The 21,723-nt window shown below is 45.9% G+C and overlaps 1 protein-coding gene across 3 annotated transcripts in view; it reads left to right on the top strand.

The window, feature by feature from the left end:
* Window positions 1-14,466: 14,466 nt before the first annotated feature.
* LOC115126386 (zinc finger and BTB domain-containing protein 46-like) overlaps window positions 14,467-21,723 on the top strand; it is a 217,077-nt gene continuing 209,820 nt past the window's right edge. For all 3 annotated transcript variants that reach the window (XM_065005659.1, XM_065005660.1, XM_065005658.1), the window contains exon 1: window positions 14,467-14,549. The gene's annotated coding sequence lies outside the window, so the exon portion shown is untranslated. The remainder of the gene's footprint in view (window positions 14,550-21,723) is intronic.

The following is a 21,723-nucleotide window of genomic DNA, read 5'->3' as shown; positions in this document are numbered from 1 at the left end:
GTGATGTTTGGATGTACCAATCCTGTGCAGGTGCTGTTACACGTGGTCAGCCACTGTGAGGACGATCAGCTGTCCGTCCTGTCCCTGGAGCGCTGTCTTGGGCATCTCACAGTACAGACATTTCAATGTATTGCCCTGGCCACATCTGCAGTCCTCATGCCTCCTTGCAGCAGGCCTAAGGCACATTCACGCAGATGAGCAGGGACCCTGGGCATCTTTCTTTTGGTGTTTTTCAGTCAGTAGAAAGGCCTCTTTAGTGTCCTAAGATTTCATAACTGTGACTTAATGCCTACCATCTGTAAGCTGTTAGTATCTTAACGACCGTTGCACAGGTGCATGTTCATTCATTGTTTATGGTTCATTGAACCAAGCATGGGAAACAGTGTTTAAACCCTTTACAATGAAGATCTGTGAAGTTATTTCGATTTTACGAATTATCTTTCAAAGACAGGGTCCTGAAAAAGGGACGTTTCACAACAACGATCATGTTTTTCAGTCAGTTTCAAAGTGTTGAACTTCCATCTTCAAATTGATATCAGAGTACTTAGAGAGACAACAGAGCCCTGAGAACCAGGCCATTAGGACCTGATGGTCGTTAGTGAGTTGGGGACTACCATGTCCAGGGTGCGGTCACATGGAATTTTACTGCGGTCTCATGACTGCCAGTGTGGTGGTAATACGGTGCGCAACAGCCCTACACACTGAAAGCCATCTCCCAGCCAGTGCATCCCATGCCTTCCCATCATGCCTCTCCCTGCGCTCGGAATCTGGGAATATTTGAACCCTTTCCTTCTGTCCTGGCCCGGGGAGTCAGCATACACACTGAAATGTACAGACGGGGTCCAATTAACCCCTGGACTTTTCGCCCTCGCATCATACCCTCAAACGTCACACATGCCATACAACCACCTAACATCTTTATATATTCAACAGCAAGACAAACATACAATCAAACACATATTACATCCTGATCCTCCTACCACCATGACCCCCCACCCCATGCATCCTACATATCTCTTTCTCTCTTTCCCGCTCTCTCTTTCTCTATCTTGTGTAAGTAAGCGGCTTAAACACCTACAGGATGTGACATCAAGGCCCATGCGCCTCCAACTGCTGTCAAAGAAGGCGGGAGAATGCAGCGCTGTAAAGGAGAGGATTTTATCCCTCTCTTCCTGGCGTCGCCAGCGTGAGTTTGGTTAACAGATAGCTAAGGCTGTCCCCTCACATTAGTCTGGGCTGAGCCAGACAAGCTTTGATCCCCCTTTCTCTAATATTCCGCTCCTCATCCCCCTCTTTCCTCTCCTCTTCTCAGCTCTGCCATCAGCGCAGGTCCACAATCTCCAAGGTGATTTTGACAAAAAAACGAGCGTTTCCCCGGAGACAAGGCCATAACAGAGGGAGAGGGAGGGTGGGAGGAAGAGATGGAGAAAAAGAGAAACACACTGCAAGGGGCAGCTATGATGTAACAAGGAATGTTGTCTGTTAGAGACAGAGTGTATTGTATTGGGGTTTTTCTGTTAGGTTATCAGCCTATGGGGAAACCATTGAATGTCCCAGTGTTTGTGTAACAGACCTCATGAAGAGCAGATCTTTCCCGGCTGAATGCCAGTAAAATAATTATAACGTTTTTACTTTTAGGCATTACAAACTCTCTGGGTTGTTTGTTATGTCAGTGACTAAATTGCCCCGTTTCCCTTTGTGATCATAAAACTACTAGAACAGATTTTAAAATGAAAAGAACTACCCGACATGGAACTTGATATTCAGGAATAGAAAACTCAAAGAGATTGATAGATATCTGATATGATATGACTCTCGTGGCTAAACCTAACCTCTTACGAAGGGGTCAAATGTAATTTGTTTTGGTGCAAGATGGGGTCCTGACCCTAAGAGGTCGTGGGGTCAAATCAAACAGGGTCGTGAACTGCAGGAGGTCATTAAAGAGAGGGAGAAAACGAGAGAGAGAGAGAGAGACAGAGAGGGAGAGAAAGAGAAAAGGAGAGTGAGAGGGGGATTATAGGATTTAACCCTTTCCTGTCCTTTCCCAGGGCACTATGGGTTGGTAAGGAAAGAAATAAGTAAATGTGGAGAAGAGAGGAGAAGAGGAGGAGGAAAGATGAGAGGTTGGATTATTGTAGCATAGCAACCCAGGTCTCAGTGTGGGTTGAGGGAGAAGTAATAAATAATATTGCTGAGAGGTTATATCGCTTAGAACAACCTCTCAAAATGAATGTGGAACAAGAAGAGCACTTTCTTTGAGGGGGAGGGGAGGTGGGAGGAGGGGGGTGGGGGTCAGGGGGTTAGCAGTGAGTTGGTAGCGAAATCTCTCTCCCTCTCACCCTCTCTCTACCACTCTGTCTCTCTTTCTCTCTCTGCTCCTGTGCATCATTAAAACAAGCATAGTAGTGTTCAGAGCTCAGGGCTGCACAGAGACAGTGACCTCCACAATAAGAAGATGCTTTTTGCTTCGGGGAAGAGAAGGTCGTTTTGTACTCCACTCTTTTTTTCTGACTACTTCCAAGGGAGTAAATGAGATTTAGAGGGGGTAGAGCGGGGGAGGGAGGGATGGAAAGAGTAGAGAAACAGAGAGATTGAGAGGAGGAGAAAGAAAGAGAAAAGGCAGTTCTCTGATATGATTCATAATGTTGAAATGGACAGAATAGTCATGTTATTTTACATTTCACAGGTAAAAAAGACAGTGGGGGAGAAAGAGGCTTTGAGTCAATTAGAGAGGGAGAAAGGAAGAGCGGGAGATAGGGCTTCATTAAGGTCAAACACAAAACATGTCTGAGTCTGTCCATCTCTACTGGAGGAAGGTCAACTCTGGCCTGGAAGTTACAGGGAGAAATATAGCCCTGGTGCAAGCCAATGGGGGGAAAGTGTGTGCGTGCATGACATGTCCGTGCGTGTGTGGTGCTAATGCATGTGTGTCAGCCCCACAGATGGTGATGGGCAGCCAAGGCTATTCCTCTTCAAAGGAGAGCGGTATCTTTAGGGCTAATCTGTAGCCCAGTCCAGGAGCATCTTACCAACACATCATGAAGGACTTGTTCATAGAGGAGGTACAAAACCCTCAGGGAAGCTCCTCGGGGTGGGGACAGGAAGTGATGTAAATACCAGGCTGGTACCACAACCACTTTATAGCCACAAAATCCATATGTCCTTCTAGATTCTCTGCATCTCTTTGTCTTCCACTCTCTGTGCATTACCAACCTCCCTGACTATTCTTCTTATTTTCACCCCCCCCTCGTTCCTTACGTTGCGTCCTTCCTGTCTAACATTCCTTCATTCGCAGTTCCCCCACACTGTTGTCTGGCTTTCACTTCTGTTTGTTCTTTGTCGGCCAAGGGAAGGGGCCTTGAAAGAGGACCCACAGTTGTTTTTGTCAGACGTCATTATCGTTGAGCTGCACCTTTGCACGTACTGTACTGTAGAAATACACCTGGTGCCAAACATCCTCTTTTTGGAGCTCCATTCTCTCCTGGCTGCACCTGGTAGTGATAGGGCTCTTTCAGCGCCAGGCTTCACTTTGCAACACAAGTCTCTCTAGGATGGCACAGACACAGACACAAAGTACACAGCTGGGCTCCATTCTGATAGTGAAGAGTAGTGGATGGGGCTTTGAAAGCATCCTGTGCTATGTTTATGACAGTTGTATATTTATTGTGTCGTTTTATTCGACGTGACCAATTATGGCACTGCGTTCCGCAGCAGGGGGGCTTACTGGGGAGCAGTTGATGCTCCACTTCACAAAGTTTCCCAGATTTGCGTACCCCCTCCCTTTGTGGTTCAAACACAAGTCATCATGAGGAGGCTCGGGCTCACTTCCTGGATATGATGTGTGTTCTTATGGCCTCAATAACAACCGTTTAAAGTGGCAGAAACATGCTAGCTCTCGTTTATCAGAAGAAAAGTCATGTTTGTAACTGGTGACAAAGAGGCCCAAGGCATCATGGCTGCTGTCTCTTAGGGGTAATGTGTGCACTTAGCACCATACATGCTGCGTAACCACACACACACACACACTGTCCATGTCTTTTTGGAAAATGCTCCTATTGAATAATAACATACAGAAACACTTCACCATGAACCTGACTTTAAAGTGTTTGCCACATGACTGAATAAATGTGTAAGTGACCTAATTTTATTTATTTTATTTTTTATTTCACCTTTATTTAACCAGGTAGTCAAGTTGAGAACAAGGTCTCATTTACAACTGCGACCTGACCAAGATAAAGCAAAGCAGTTTGACACATACAACAACACAGAGTTACACATGGAGTAAAACAAACATACAGTCAATAATACAGTAGGAAAATAAGTCTATATACAATGTGAGCAAGTGAGGTGAGATAAGGGAGGTAAAGGCAAAAAAAGGCCATGGTGGCAAAGTAAATACAATATAGGAAGTAAAACACTGGAATGGTTGATTAACAGTGGAAGAATAAGCAAAGTAGAAATAGAAATAATGGGATGCAAAGGAGCAAAATAAATAAATACAGTAGGGGAAGCAGTAGTTGTTTGGGCTAAATTATAGATGGGCTATGTACAGGTGATGGTAATGAGTCCTAAACCATGAGAGAGAGGGGAAGAGGGAGGGTGAGAGGAGGGAGCCGGGAAGATGGACAGACAACTAGATAGACAGAAAGGCAGACAGACAGAGAGAGAGGGAGAGAGAGAGAGAGAGAGAGAGAGAGAGAGAGAGAGAGAGAGAAAGAGTGGAAGGGAGTGAGAGGAGGGAGCCGGGCAGATGGACAGACAGACCGAGAGACAGATAGACAGAAAGGCAGATAGGCAGATGGACAGACAGACCGAGAGACAAATAGAGAGAGAAACACAGTGAAACAGAGACAGAGATGTACTGAGAGGGAGAGAGGAGGTTGGGGTAGGGAGTGTCAGGCTTGTTGTGTCAGGCGGATTGGAGCGGCCATGTTAGTGTGAGGCGGTGAAGCTTTGAGTAAAGCAGCTTGGTCATCAAATCAAATCTATTTTTATTGGTAGTGTACACAGTGTATCAGATGTTATGGCGGGTGCAGTCAAATTCTTATGTTCCTAGTTCCTATAAATCATTGCAATAAATGTCAACACACACAAAATCATCAAACATTTAGTACAGTGGTACATACTGTAAATACACAAAGCAACCATTAGGAACACCTTCCTAATATATAGTTGCACCCCCCTTTTGCACTCAGAACAGCCTCAATTCGTTGGGGCATGGACTACAATGTGTCAAGAGAAAAAGAAAAAAACAGCAGCGTTGCAGTTCTTGACACAAACCGGTGCGCCTGGCACCTACTACCATACCCTGTTCAAAGGCACTTCAATCTTTGGTACTACCCATTGTCATGACTGTCCTGATCAGGTCAGGTTACAGGAGACCACAATTATCTCTCAACCCCAACAGAGGAGGAGAGATCTAGGGGTCTGAAGATGTGGGGGGTTTTATGACCCCTCACGCCCTTGGTAAATCTCAGGCCACAGATAAATTCCTTTGTCCTGTTACTATGGAGAACCAGCCTCAGAACATTAAACATTAAATAAAGGGACTTTGGAACACTGGTTTCCGTCAGCCACAATGGTGGTCATGACGATAGATGGAATATGAAAATGTATGTCATTTTTGTTTTGTTATTAAAGGTTAATAGATGACGTTATTACGAAAACATTGTAACATGAAGAGTTTTCCTAGTATATGTTTGATGTTTATACATTGTACGTTGTATGGAAAATATCCAAATCAAAGAGAAATGTTTTGGGAAAGATGAAATGTGAAGTTAGTTGTCTAAAATTGGATTTGAGTAAAATCTAGACCTTGCTCTTAACTTGGTACGCCCAGAGAATTGCCCTAAAGGCGGTTACGCCCACTTCTGACACGAAGGTATAAAACCTGTGAGTAAAGAATTTCCAGAGAGGACTAAGTGACCCAAGCTGCAGCAAGGTCTTAAAAGTCAACGAACCCAGAACGCAACTCAAGTTTGAAGACAAAGAAATATTTTTCTACCCAAGCTACGGATGAGTAGCTGTGTCTAAGCGAGTGAATTCAAGCCGGACCCCCTTAGCATCCAATCCCAGCGAATCGTGGTATCTAAAATGTTTCATTCCTATGCTGTGAGCTCTAAGCTACAGAGCTGTCTGTCCTCAGAAGACCTTCCATAGCAAGGGTGAGGGAACAGACTCGTAAGCCAAAAGGACACTGACATCGTGAGGACGACCAGAAAGGTGCGCCGGAGAAGTGCATCATCAAGCAGCCTGAACGGTCCACGCGGAGGATCCGCAGAGACATTCCCCACGTAATTACATCATTATATTCTGACTCATAAGAGCGGCAGTTTGGGGCAAGGCTAGGGTTAGAATAAGTATAGCTGACAAATTCCCCCAAATGTATATTTTCTCTTTTTCTCTCTCTTTTAAATCCCCATTTTGGGTAACACGCGCCATAGTGTGTTGGCCCGTTATACTAAGTTCTAATCAATAGCCTATAATGTGTTTTGTCTATGTGTATCTTTTATCATCATTTTAGCTTTTTTAGCTTTTTAGTAAATAAATATTCAACTAAGGTGTGGTACGAACTCATTGGTGAGACCTGGGTCCGTGCAGATTCACAGACTATATGACGTTCAGAACGAGATTGTAGAGGTAACTGATTAATTAGCGGCTGTTGTAAAATCGATATTCTGATATTCTTTGAGTTAATTTGGGAAATAGAAACTCAATAAAAACTACTTTTCCCATGGTGCCCCAGGTTAATGAGTTGATTCAGTTAATCAATTAGAAACTTGTAATCATTCGATGAGCAACAGTCGCCACATTAACGAAGACAACATCACGACACCATTCATCCTCTGACTGACTCACATACACAATCCAATCCATGCCTCAAGTGTCTCAAGGATTACACATATTTTTTAACCCATCTCCTCCCCTTCATCTACACTGATTGAAGTGGATTTAACAAGTGACATCAATAAAGATTCACCTGGTCAGTCTGTGTCATAGAAAGAGCAGGTGTTCTTAACGTTTTGGGTGATCATGGTAAATAGTATGTAAACATTATTAAAGTGACCAGTGTTCAATGACTATGTACATAGGGCAGCAGTCCCTAAGGTGTAGAGTAGAGCTCCCGGGTGGTAGCCGGCTAGTGACAGTGACAGAGGGGCAGAGTAGGGTACTGGGCAAAGTGCAGAGAACTGAGTGGATCTACTAGTGACTTTTTAACGGTCTGATGGCCTGGGAATAGAAGCTGTTTATCATTCTCTCTGTCCCAGCTTTGATGCACCTGTACTGTCTCCATCTTCCAGATGTTAGCGGGATGAACAGGCCGTAGATCGAGTGGCTGAGGTACTTTATGATCTTCTTGGCCTTCCTGTGACACTAGGTTCTGTAAATGTCCTGGAGGGCAGGTAGTTTGCCCCTGGTGATGCGTTTGACTAACCCCACCACTTTCTGAAGCCATGTGGTTGTGGACGGTGCCTTACCAGACGGTGATACAGTTCGACAGGATGCTCTCAATGACAACAAGTTCTCAGTCTCACTGCAGAATTAGATGTTCATCCACGTTCCAAAAACGTCCAACATTTGAAGTTGCTCCAAACGTCAAATTTCAAAGTGTTTTGTTACTCCTGCTGCTCTGTTTTGTTCCATTTCTCCAAATGTCAAATTAAGAGTACGTCAGGCACTCCTTCCACATGGTTAAGGTAAGGGTTAGGGTTAGGGTTAAAATCACAAATAAAAAAACAGGGTCCACAACTAGGATTGAACACACAACCTTCTGATCCAGAGTCATGGGATTACACTCATCCACTGCCCCCTAGCAAACCCAAGCCTAGTTGATGTTAATAGTGCTCAGTGTTGCACCTAGTGGCCAGATCTGAAGGCATTTCCCGACATCCTCAGGACATGTATAGACGTCCAATTTCCACCTCAATCTTGAACCTGGCTGGTCAATGGTGGATCTGTAGAAGTTTGTGAGAGTCTTAGCAACCAAGCCCAATTTCTTCTGTGTCACGTGTGCTCCCTCTCCGGCCTCTAGGTCATCAGGCTGCTCGTTATGGTGCACACCTGTCACCATCGTTACGTGCACCTGCGCATCTTCAGACTCACCTGGACTCAATCACTTCCCTGATTACCTTCCCTATACATGTCACTCCCTTTGGTTCCATCCCCAGGATTAATTGTTTCTGTTTCATGTCTGTGCGTTGTTCGTGTTTCTTGTTTTGTATTATGGTGTGTTTATTTATTAAACCACTCACTCCCTGAACTTGCTTCCTGACTCTCAGCGCACATTGTTACAGCCTTCTCAGGTTGAAGATGCGTTGTTAAGACTGTCGGTGGTCAAGGGAACATTTCAGGTCCTCAGTGTGCCCGCTGACTCTCTCCACTGCGGCCTGTCGATGTGACTGAGGGCGTGCTCTCTTCACAATCAGCTACTTAATTTGGTTGAAGTTGAGGGAGAGGTTGTTTTCCTGGCAAAGCTACCTAGCCTCTCAAAGCACTTCAAGAAGACAGAAAATGAAATGAAAAAAAAATAACTTGTTTCAAAAAATTCAAAACGGAAAAGTGGTGCGTGCATATGTATTCATCCCCTTTGCTATGAAGCCCCTGAATAAGATCTGGTGCAACCAATTACCTTCTGTCACGCTCGTCGTAAAGAGGAGACCAAAGCGCAGTGTGATTAGAATACATTCTTCTTATTTATTTAACAAAACGAAGCTATATGTGGTAAGTGCAGATACAGGCAACTACCACATAGACAATAACCCACCAAATACCCAAAGAGGATGGCTGCCTAAATATGGTTCCCAATCAGAGACAACGATACACACCTGCCTCTAATTGAGAACCAATCTAGGCAACCATAGACATATAAAACACCTAGATAGTAAACAAACCCAAAAACCTACAAAACCCCTAGACAGTACAAAAACACATACATCACCCATGTCACACCCTGACCTAACCAAAACAATAAAGAAAACAAAGAATACTCAGGTCAGGGTGTGACACCTTCAGAAGTCACATGTGTGCAAAGTCCACCTGTGTGCAAACTAAGTGTCACATGATCTGTCACTTGATCTCAGTATATATACACCTGTTCTGAAAGGCACAAGAGTCTGCAACACCACTAAGCAAGTTGCACCACCAAGCAGGCAGCACCATGAAGACCAAGGAGCTCTCCAAACAGGTCATGGTCAAAGTTGTGTAGAAGTACAGATCAGGGTTGGGTTATAAAAAAAATATCAGAAACTTTGAACATCCCACGGAGCACCATTAAATCCATTATTCAAAATTTGAAAGAATATGGCAACACAACAAACCTGCCAAGAGAGGGCCGCGCACCAAAACTCACAGACCAGGCAAGGAGGGCATTGATCAGAGAGGCAAGAAAGAGACCAAAGATAACCCTGAAGGAGCTGCAAAGCTCCACAGCGGAGATTGGAGTATCTGTCCATTGGAACACTTTAAGCTGTACACTCCACAGAGTCGAGCTTTATGGAAGAGTGGCTAGAAAAAAGCCTTTGCTTAAAGAAAAAATAAGCAAACACGTTTGGTGTTTGCCAAAAGGCATGTGGGAGACTACCCAACCATATGGCAGGAGGTACACTGATCAGATGAGACTAAAATTGAGCTTTTTGGCAATCAAGGAAAACGCTATGTCTGGCGCAAACCCAACACTTCTCATCCCCCCCGAGAACACCATCCCCACAGTGAAGCATGGTGGTGGCACCATCATGCTGTGGGTATGTTTTTCATTGGCAGGGACTGGGAAACTGGTCAGAATGGAAGGAATGGTGGATGTCGCTAAATACAGGGAAATTCTTGAGAGAAGCCTGTTTCAAATCAAATCAAAATCAAATCAAATTTATTTATATTGCCCTTCGTACATCAGCTGATATCTCAAAGTGCTGTACAGAAACCCAGCCTAAAACCCCAAACAGCAAGCAATGCAGGTGTAAAAGCACGGTGGCTAGGAAAAACTCCCTAGAAAGGCCAAAACCTAGGAAGAAACCTAGAGAGGAACCAGGCTATGTGGGGTGGCCAGTCCTCTTCTGGCTGTGCCGGGTGGAGATTATAACAGAACATGGCCAAGATGTTCAAATGTTCATAAATGACCAGCATGGTCGAATAATAGTAAGGCAGAACAGTTGAAACTGGAGCAGCAGCATGGCCAGGTGGACTGGGGACAGCAAGGAGTCATCATGTCAGGTAGTCCTGGGACATGGTCCTAGGGCCCAGGCCAGTTGAAACTGGAGCAGCAGCATGGCCAGGTGGACTGGGGACAGCAAGGAGTCAACATGTCAGGTAGTCCTGGGGCATGGTCCTTGGGCTCAGGTCCTCCGAGAGAGAGAAAGAAAGAGAGAAGGAGAGAATTAGAGAACGCACACTTAGATTCACACAGGACACCGAATAGGACAGGAGAAGTACTCCAGATATAACAAACTGACCCTAGCCCCCCGACACATAAACTACTGCAGCATAAATACTGGAGGCTGAGACAGGAGGGGTCAGGAGACACTGTGGCCCCATCCGAGGACACCCCCGGACAGGGCCAAACAGGAAGGATATAACCCCACCCACTTTGCCAAAGCACAGCCCCCACACCACTAGAGGGATATCTTCAACCACCAACTTACCATCCTGAGACAAGGCCGAGTATAGCCCACAAAGATCTCCGCCACGGCACAACCCAAGGGGGGGGGCGCCAACCCAGACAGGCTAACCACAACAGTGAATCAACCCACTCAGGTGACGCACCCCCCCCAGGGACGGCATGAGAGAGCCCCAGTAAGCCAGTGACTCAGCCCCTGTAACAGGGTTAGAGGCAGAGAATCCCAGTGGAAAGAGGGGAACCGGCCAGGCAGAGACAGCAAGGGCGGTTCGTTGCTCCAGAGCCTTTCCGTTCACCTTCCCACTCCTGGGCCAGACTACACTCAATCATATGACCCACTGAAGAGATGAGTCTTCAGTAAAGACTTAAAGGTTGAGACCGAGTTTGCGTCTCTGACATGGGTAGGCAGACCGTTCCATAAAAATGGAGCTCTATAGGAGAAAGCCCTGCCTCCAGCTGTTTGCTTAGAAATTCTAGGGACAATTAGGAGGCCTTCGTCTTGTGACCGTAGCGTACGTGTAGGTATGTACGGCAGAACCAAATCAGAGAGATAGGTAGGAGCAAGCCCATGTAATGCTTTGTAGGTTAGCAGTAAAACCTTGAAATCAGCCCTTGCTTTGACAGGAAGCCAGTGTAGAGAGGCTAGCACTGGAGTAATATGATCAAATTTTTTGGTTCTAGTCAGGATTCTAGCAGCCGTATTTAGCACTAACTGAAGTTTATTTAGTGCTTTATCCGGGTAGCCGGAAAGTAGAGCATTGCAGTAGTCTAACCTAGAAGTGACAAAAGCATGGATTCATTTTTCTGCATCATTTTTGGACAGAAAGTTTCTGATTTTTGCAATGTTACGTAGATGGAAAAAAGCTGTCCTCGAAATGGTCTTGATATGTTCTTCAAAAGAGAGATCAGGGTCCAGAGTAACGCCGAGGTCCTTCACAGTTTTATTTGAGACGACTGTACAACCATTAAGATTAATTGTCTGATTCAACAGAAGATCTCTTTGTTTCTTGGGACCTAGAACAAGCATCTCTGTTTTGTCCGAGTTTCAGTCTTCCAGAGATTTGAGTCTGGGACTGAGGTTCACCTTCCAGCAGTACAATGACCCTAAGCATACTGCTAAAGAAGCAATCAAGTGGTTTAAGGGGAACATTTACATGTTTTGGAAAGCCCAGACCTCAATCCAGTTGAGTATATGTGGTATGACTTAAATATTGCTGTACAACAGCGGAACCCATCTAACTTGATGGAGCTGTAGCAGTTTTGCCTTGAAGAATGGGCAGAAATCCCAGTGGCTAGATGTGCCAAGCTTATAGAGACGTACCTCAAGAGACTTGCAGCTGTAATTGCTGCAAAAGGTGGCTCTGCAAAGTATTGACTTTGGGGGGTGAATAGTTATGCACACTCATGTCTTCCATTTTTTTGTCATCTTTTTTGTTTTTTTCACATTAAAACATATTTTGCATCTTCAAAGTGGTAGGCATGTTGTGTAAATCAAATGATACAACCCCCCAAAAATCCATTTTAATTTCAGGTTGTACGGCAACAAAATTGGAAAATTACAAGGAGATGAATAATTTCGCAAGCCACTGTACCTTTGCTTTCTTGGGTACAGGAGCGATGGTGGACTTCTTGAACAACAGACTAGCCTAATGGGAAACTGAATTCATTTGTAAGCACTAGAGTCTGCACATGCCCTGAGGATGCAGCTTAGGGCCTGCAGCCCAAAATGCAGCCCAGAACGCTTAAATGTCTTACTCACATTGGCCACAGATATCGGGAGAACACAGTCCTCGTGAGCGGCCTGGGCCCACATCACCGATTTGGTGTTGTTTTCTTCAAAGCAGGCAAAGAAGGTGTTTAGCTTTTCTGGAAGCGGGCTGTCGGTGTTCCAATACGTGGCTTTCTCTTTATAATCTGGGATTATCTGGATATCTGCAACATGCGTCTTGTTCCTGGCAGAGATTGTGTTTGCAGCCACAGCCACTACACATCAGCATTACACTGACCAGCCCGGGGGATGAGAGAGAGATAGATAGATAAACAGACAGACAGACAGACAGACAGACAGACAGACAGACAGACAGACAGACAGACAGACAGACAGACAGACAGACAGACAGACAGACAGACAGACAGATAGATAGATAGATAGATAGATAGATAGATAGATAGATAGATAGATAGATAGATAGATAGATAGATAGATAGATAGATAGATAGATAGATAGATAGATAGATAGATAGATAGATAGATACTGTGTGACATACATCCTTAATCCACATTGCCCAACAACCTCCCTGATCCGGCCCTCGGCTCCCAGCCCGATGAAGAGTGCTTCTTACCCCCTGCTGTGCCACACACACACACACACACACACACACACACACACACACACACACACACACACACACACACACACACACACACACACACACACACACACACACACAGTCTCATTATCCTTACTTCCTCTTCACACGTACAACACAGACACACCTGCCCTTCCTCACTTCCTCTAAACAACACCGACTTTGCCCGCTTCCCCCCATTGCTCTCCCTGGCATAACACACCTCATCTGTCCTGTCCTGCAACTCTCCCTACATCCCCAAGGCACTCTGGACCTCATTCTGAAAAGTTCACAAATGTTCTGTCTGTCTGTGCTGTAATGTCAGATTTAGCAACGAGACAAGCTTGGGTGAGGGCACTGAAATGGCTCCAAAAAGAAGGCTTCATATCTGATTGTGATAGACAATGAAAAGCTATCAGTGGATGTAAAAAACAACAAAACAACAAACATATAATCTACAATTGACATGGATGGCATTTTTTGGATGTAGATAATGTCTTCTTCAATCTGGGTAAGTATGATATAATTGGTGAATTCTGTTTTGAAGGGTTGCCCAACAGGTCCATCTGTCTGACTGCTGGATGGTTTTCCTGTTTTACCACAAGAGGGTGTAGCTTGGTCCTTGCCTTCATTCAAACCACACAGAGTGGACAGAGCTTGTCTTCTGTTCTCACTAACACCCACATACTGTCGATCACTCATGTTTAGACCCCTGTATAGACAAGCACATGCTTCTTCATGTAATAGCCTACTCACTCAGCCATTAAATATGGAAACTCTCGCATAAACTGTATTACCATGAGGTTGTCTCAATTCAAATAAAACACTCTTTTGCAGCAGTATATATTTATTGAAGAAACTCTTGAAATGTGACACAGATACTGTAGATATAGGCAGAGCAATGCATCTCATGTATATTATTGCACATTATAATGATATGATATCACACATTACACACACTATTTCATTTCTATTGTTGTCCTGTCCATATGACAAGCCCGTTTAGCATAATAATAGCAATATTAATAATAATACATTAATATTATTACTATTCTTATTGTTCATGACACACTGAACACACACCACAAATAGCCTACTATTTTCTTGATTTCATGATTTCACGTCGTGCTACTCAATTGCAATAATGACACTAATATTTATTTGAGCTGTCAGATATGTGGGAGAGTGCCTGGGGGGGTTGGTCGCTGATAGAACGGTGTGTGTGTTGTTCATGTTGCCTCATTTCCTGAGTCTGCCCAAAGACAGGCAGATACGGGGACACAGAGCCAGTGAGAGAGCGCCCTAGGGAAAGAGAGGGAGAGAGACAGACACAGAGGGGGAGGCTGGTTCCTGATACCAAGACAAGGAAAAGCAAGGGAGGGACAGAGAGAGAGAAAAGGCTGGCGGAGACCGGGAGAGAGGGGAAAAACAGGGGAATAACATTTAGAGACACCAAAGGCGTAGGGGAGGAAATAATAGAATACTGTGTTCTTCTGAACACCCCCCTTTCGTTCTCTCTTTCGCGCAGTCACACCAGATTGGACTCCAAAGAATCTACACCGCGTCTACCCCAGACCCCATGGGTTAACAGGTAGGCTATGTCTGCCGTGCTCTTTCATTGTATTTCCTTTCACCACCCCTTCCGTTTCAATTCAATATTGTCAATAATGTTGGTTTCATACTGCGATCCTCTGAAAAGCTTTACGTGTCTCCTTTTACAACAATTTAATGTGATTACTAGTTTTTTTTTTGCTGAGATGGTGAGCGTTGCTGCGCGCCCATTATAACCATTGGACAATGTAACTCTTCTTAATGAATGTCACAAGTTGAAGCGGTGTATCGTGACTTTACCATTAACGGGTGGTTTTCGGTGTGCCTGCATCGCGTCACGGTATCATGTCAGAAGTGTGTTTTGACAGCTCCTCTGCGCGATGCGTTAGAGCGACATGCTGGAAGTCCTGTCCTCTTTCTGTGTTGCCGAGATACGTGACAAGCCAGATGTCTACTTACGTGAATGTTTCATGTTGCTCATTATGAGATGCTGTCATTTGATAATGGACAGTAGAATAATTGTACACGTGCATTCTGGTAGGGATTGGGAAAACAAGACATGGGCTAAAGGCACATTTATTCGATATTGCAGAATAAAACGCTGTAATCTTATGGCGAGTCGTTTTCACTGTAATAAAGCCCCCCGTCACCGAATGTATCCATAGACCCTGAATATTGAGGCAACTGTCAAAGTGTTGACCTCAATTTTAGGCTTTAAAGGGATTGTCACCCCACTGGGCAAGAACGGGTTGAATCAACGTTTCCACGTCATTTGAGCAAAAACATTCAATGTGATGATGCTGAATCAACGTGGGAAAAGTGATTGGATTTGCAAAAAGAATTTCAGATATTTTTTCACTTAAACTTCTGAACCCAAATCCAAAAACACAGTGACATTTTTTGTTGTTGATTTCCAGTAGAATTGACATTAGTTGACAACTCAACCTAATGTAAATCAAAAGTAGACATTGAACTGACTGGACGCAGATAGCTGTCACTGATCGTGATGCCCTGGTTGTAGTATCCGTTCTTTGAGGTCAGTCGGGGGTATTTCAAATGAAATGTTAGCAGCTTGGCAGGCAAGGGCTTAACCCCCCCTTCTCCCACTACTCCTCCCTTGGTTAACCTCTGAAAGGGCTTTTCTCCAGCTGGACATTTGTGCTGTGTCAACCCCCGACCCTAAAGTACCAGACGAGAGAGGGGGATTTCAGGCTCCAGACTTGTAGCGCTGCGCGATGTACATCTGATCCGTCCGCAGGCGCTTCTTGAGTTGACTGGATGTGTGGCGTTCAGGGTCTTCCTTTGAGGCTGAAAGAAACCGAAATGCCAGGCCAAACTGCTGATATGCTTTGCCTGTCTCTCTTGGCCTGTTATCGTGTACGTCTCCCTCTCTGTCTGCCCCCTCAACGTGGTTGGTTCCCTCTTCCTCCATTTTCTACTGTGCTCAGAATATGAAAGGGGAACAACCCCACTTTACTCATACGCTGACAACACCACAATGGTCGCGTTCCCCTGCTCAGTGGCCGTTTACTATAGGAAGCCACTCACTTCCAACGGAAGGAAAGCGAGAGAAGCTGAGGAGGCAGGGGTCCGTTGAGTGGTGCGAGCATGGGCCAGGGGGCTAAAGTTGGGGAAAGCAGAGTTTTATTCAAATCCTCTGCGATATCGCGAAATGAGTGACCAATTGAAGCTCACCATAGCGTCCAGTGACGTGCAGTCAGAGTTGAAAGGATAGGCAGAGCTTACCCTGTGTTAATCTAACAAACTGTTATGAAAAGCCAAGTAAAAAATGACATTATATAAACGATTGTCATTCTTTTTTGTATCCAATTTTTTTCTACTTCAATTATTCTGTAGTTTTTTTTATGCTCAAAAGCTCAATATTTGCTTAACCTGCCAGGAAAGGTGCCAACGTCTATTCATATATATATACATATATATACATATACATATATATACATATTCACTTTGAATGGATGGAAAGGAAGGCTTTCCATCCATTCAACGTCTATTCATATATATATATATATATTTATACATATAGCCTTCCTTTCCATCCATTCAAAGTCTATTCATATATATATATATATATAGCCTTCTTTCCATCCATTCAAAGTCTATTCATATATATATATCTGTTGTATGGTGAACTTGGGCTTCATCAAGGTTTATTTGCAAGTAAATCTGGCTTTAATAATAGCTCGTACCTACCCAGCTAACGACCTCACTGCACGCAACTGCCTAAATCGTGTGTCTGATCGAATCGATCCGACAAGTGTCTGCTATTACGTTATTCCCTAACTAGCCTACAACCTATTGTGTTAAGATCGATTAACTGTTAGCTCTATCTGTAGCCTTACACATTTAAACGCCAAATCACACTGTTATTTGGTCTCCTCCTTAAATATCCTCCTGAAACATTACCTAAATATGCACAATTATAAATGCTATTCATTTAAAGCTATATGGCTTCCGAGAGGCGCAGCGGTCTAAAGCATCTCAGTGCAAGAGGCATCACGCAGTCCCTGGTTCGAATCCAGGCTGCATCACATCTGGCTGTGATTGAGAGTCCCGTAAGGCGGAACACACTTCATCTGGGTTTGGCCGGGGTAGGCCATCACTGTGAATAACAATTTGTTCTTAATTGACTTGCCTAGTTAAATAAAGGTTCAAATGAAAATTAAGAATGATAAGTCACACAACCTGTATGTTGCTTTTCATGACGTTTATTATATACTTGCTAAATGACCTTTTTGGCCACATAGATAGAGGTGAATTTAATATAGTGTCCTTTTTCAAAATCCCAAACAAAACGAGGCTTACTGTAATTACATTTACATTTAAGAACGCTTGTGATTTCTATATCTATGAAAGGAGGAAAACTAGTAAATGAGTTGAAACGATAGGCTGTCACAGGTAGGTGCAATTATTAGCCAAATGAATGGTGTAAAATGGAGAGATGGTCAGAGAGAGGAGAGGCACACAATGCCAGGATGGAATACAATGATATTTATTTGGAGGAACCCTCGTTAAAGTATGGAACCCTGGAGGTGTCCAAATTTAGGAGATGTCAAGTCCGGAAGTCAGTACGCAAACCTCGTTAAAGTATGGAACCCTGGAGGTGTCCTAATTTAGGAGATGTCAAGTCCGGAAGTCAGTACGCAACCCTCGTTAAAGTATGGAACCCTGGAGGTGTCCAAATTTAGGAGATGTCAAGTCCGGAAGTCAGTACGCAACCCTCGCTAAAGTATGGAACCCTGGAGGTGTCCAAATTTAGGAGATGTCAAGTCCGGAAGTCAGTACGCAACCCTCGTTAAAGTATGGAACCCTGGAGGTGTCCTAATTTAGGAGATGTCAAGTCCGGAAGTCAGTACGCAACCCTCGTTAAAGTATGGAACCCTGGAGGTGTCCAAATTTAGGAGATGTCAAGTCCGGAAGTCAGTACGCAACCCTCGCTAAAGTATGGAACCCTGGAGGTGTCCTAATTTAGGAGATGTCAAGTCCGGAAGTCAGTACGCAACCCTCGTTAAAGTATGGAACCCTGGAGGTGTCCTAATTTAGGAGATGTCAAGTCCGGATGTCAGTACGCAACCCTCGTTAAAGTATGGAACCCTGGAGGTGTCCTAATTTAGGAGATGTCAAGTCCGGAAGTCAGTACGCAACCCTCGTTAAAGTATGGAACCCTGGAGGTGTCCTAATTTAGGAGATGTCAAGTCCGGAAGTCAGTACGCAACCCTCGTTAAAGTATGGAACCCTGGAGGTGTCCTAATTTAGGAGATGTCAAGTCCGGAAGTCAGTACGCAACCCTCGTTAAAGTATGGAACCCTGGAGGTGTCCTAATTTAGGAGATGTCAAGTCCGGAAGTCAGTACGCAACCCTCGTTAACAGTGACGTCTTCAAATGGGTCGTTATCACCAAGGTGTACGCTAAAAAAGAGAGGCTTCTTTAAACCCTCCATCTGTGTGCACTACAGGAATGAGTAGCCTGTGTTGAGCAAATAAGGGGGGGGGACTCAAGGGCTTTACACTTGTACAGTACACTTGTCAGTTGTGTGTGCTTGCGTATGTGTGTGTTTGCGTGAGTGTGTTGAAGCCATAGGGGAGGAGGCAAGTGTTAAATAGACAGGTTGTTAATCTGAGCATTCGCACGGAGAGGAGAATTTGGTGGAGGAGGTTGCTGGTGGTTAGAGAGGGGGAGAGGGTAGGGAGAAAAGAGAGGGGAGGCAGACGGAGAGAGAGAGGGGAGAGGGTAGGGAGAGAAGAGAGGGGAGGCGGACGGAGAGAGCGAGGGGGAGAGAGTAGAGAGAGAAGAGAGAGGAGGGGAGGCGGGCGGAGAGAGAGAGGGGGAGAGGGTAGAGAGAGAAGAGAGGGGAGGGGAGGCGGGCGGAGAGAGAGAGGGGGAGAGGGTAGGGAGAGAAGAGAGGGGAGGCGGACGGAGAGAGAGAGGGGGAGAGAGTAGAGAGAGAAGAGAGGGGAGGCGGACGGAGAGAGAGAGGGGAGAGAGTAGAGAGAGAAGAGAGGGGAGGCGGACGGAGAGAGAGAGGGGGAGAGAGTAGAGAAAGAAGAGAGGGGGAGGTGGACGGAGAGAGAGGGGGTGAGAGAGTAGAGAGAGAAGAGAGGGGAGGCGGACGGAGAGAGAGGGGTGAGAGAGTAGAGAGAGAAGAGAGGGGAGGTGGACGGAGAGAGAGAGGGAGAGAGTAGAGAGAGAAGAGAGGGGAGGCGGAAGGAGAGAGAGAGGCGGAGAGAGTAGAGAGAGAAGAGAGGGGAGGGGAGGCGGGCGAAGTGAGAGAGGGGAGAGGGTAGAGAGAGAAGAGAGGGGAGGCGGATGGAGACAAAAAAATAGATAAGTGTGCAAAGCTATACTGAGGGGGAAGTGGGGTTGCAGGCTGACACCACACAGCACTGCCTAGTGCTTAGTGTATGTGCATGTGCGTGTGTGTGTATGTGAGAGCGTGTGTGTGTGTGTGTGCAGTGTGTGTGTGTGTGTGTGTGTGTGTGTGTGTGTGTGTGTGTGTGTGTGTGTGTGTGTGTGTGTGCAGTGTGTGTGGGTGGTGTGCTCTGTTCTCATGGCTGAAGGCTTTACTCCCGGGCTGTGGGCTGAACTGTGTGGTAACAGGTTAGGAGGCTTTAGCTGCTAAAACACAGGGGACCTACTGTACGCTGCCCCCTCAAACACAGTGTTGCGTATGTGTGTGTGTGTGTGTGTGTGTGTGTGTGTGTGTTCGAGTCCCCTCTCTGTGTGTGTGAGTCTGTTGGCTAGGTGCTGATGTAGTCCCCTCTCTGTGTGTGTGAGTCTGTTGGCTAAGTACTTATGTAGTCCCCTCTCTGTGTGTGTGAGTCTGTTGGCTAGGTGCAGATGTAGTCCCCTCTCTGTGTGTGTGAGTCTGTTGACTAGGTGCTGATGTAGTCCCCTCTGTGTGTGTGAGTCTGTTGGCTAGGTGCAGATGTAGTCCCCTCTCTGTGTGTGTGAGTCTGTTGGCTAGGTGCTGATGTAGTCCCCTCTCTGTGTGTGTGAGTCTGTTGGCTAGGTGTGATGTAGTCCCCTCTCTGTGTGTGTGTGTGTGTCTGTTGGCTAGGTGCTGATGTAGTCCCCTCTGTGTGTGTGGGTGAGTCTGTTGGCTAGGTGCTGATGTAGTCCCCTCTGTGTGTGTGTGAGTCTGTTGGCTAGGTACTGATGTAGTCCCCTCTCTGTGTATGTGAGTCTGTTGGCTAGGTGCTGATGTAGTCCCCTCTCTGTGTGTGTGAGTCTGTTGGCTAGGTGCTGATGTATTCCCCTCTGTGTGTGTGAGTCTGTTGGCTAGGTGCTGATGTAGTCCCCTCTGTGTGTGTGTGAGTATGTTGGCTAGGTGCTGATGTAGTCCCCTCTGTGTGTGTGTGAGTCTGTTGGCTAGGTGCTGATGTAGTCCCCTCTCTGTGTGTGTGAGTCTGTTGACTAGGTGCTGATATAGTCCCCTCTCTGTGTGTGTGAGTCTGTTGGCTAGGTGCTGATGTAGTCCCCTCTCTGTGTGTGTGAGTCTGTTGGCTAGGTGCTGATGTAGTCCCCTCTGTGTGTGTGGGTGAGTCTGTTGGCTAGGTGCTGATGTAGTCCCCTCTCTGTGTGTGTGAGTCTGTTGGCTAGGTGTGATGTAGTCCCCTCTCTCTGTGTGTGTGTGTGTGTGTCTGTTGGCTAGGTGCTGATGTAGTCCCCTCTGTGTGTGTGGGTGAGTCTGTTGGCTAGGTGCTGATGTAGTCCCCTCTGTGTGTGTGTGAGTCTCTTGGCTATGTACTGATGTATTCCCCTCTCTGTGTATGTGAGTCTGTTGGCTCGGTGCTGATGTAGTCCCTTCTGTGTGTGTGTGAGTCTGTTGGCTAGGTGCTGATGTAGTCCCCTCTGTGTGGTTGTGAGTCTGTTGGCTAGGTGCTGATGTAGTCCCCTCTGTGTGTGTGAGTCTGTTGGCTTGGTGCTGATGTAGTCCCTTCTGTGTGTGTGTGAGCCTGTTGGCCAGGTGCTGATGTAGTCCCCTCTGTGTGTGTGTGAGTCTGTTGGCTAGGTGCTGATGTAGTCCCCTCTGTGTGTGTGTGAGTCTGTTGGCTAGGTGCTGATGTAGTCCCCTCTCTGTGTGTGTGAGTCTGTTGGCTAGGTGGTGATGTAGTCCCCTCTCTGTGTGTGTGAGTCTGTTGGCTAGGTGCTGATGTAGTCCCCTCCCTGTGTGTGTGAGTCTGTTGGCTAGGTGCTGATGTAGTCCCCTCTCTGTGTGTGTGAGTCTGTTGGCTAGGTGTGATGTAGTCCCCTCTCTCTGTGTGTGTGTGTGTGTCTGTTGGCTAGGTGCTGATGTAGTCCCCTCTGTGTGTGTGGGTGAGTCTGTTGGCTAGGTGCTGATGTAGTCCCCTCTGTGTGTGTGTGAGTCTGTTGGCTATGTTGGCTAGGTGCAGATGTAGTCCCCTCTCTGTGTGTGTGAGTCTGTTGGCTAGGTGCTGATGTAGTCCCCTCTCTGTGTGTGTGAGTCTGTTGGCTAGGTGTGATGTAGTCCCCTCTCTGTGTGTGTGTCTGTTGGCTAGGTGCTGATGTAGTCCCCTCTGTGTGTGTGGGTGAGTCTGTTGGCTAGGTGCTGATGTAGTCCCCTCTGTGTGTGTGTGAGTCTGTTGGCTAAGTACTGATGTAGTCCCCTCTCTGTGTATGTGAGTCTGTTGGCTAGGTGCTGATGTAGTCCCCTCTGTGTGTGTGTGAGTCTGTTG

The sequence above is a fragment of the Oncorhynchus nerka genome, linkage group LG20, assembly GCF_034236695.1.
Source record: "Oncorhynchus nerka isolate Pitt River linkage group LG20, Oner_Uvic_2.0, whole genome shotgun sequence".
NCBI lineage: Eukaryota > Metazoa > Chordata > Actinopteri > Salmoniformes > Salmonidae > Oncorhynchus > Oncorhynchus nerka.
The sequence above is the reverse complement of the archived record's forward strand: the minus strand, read 5'-3'. Positions and strand labels throughout refer to the sequence as shown.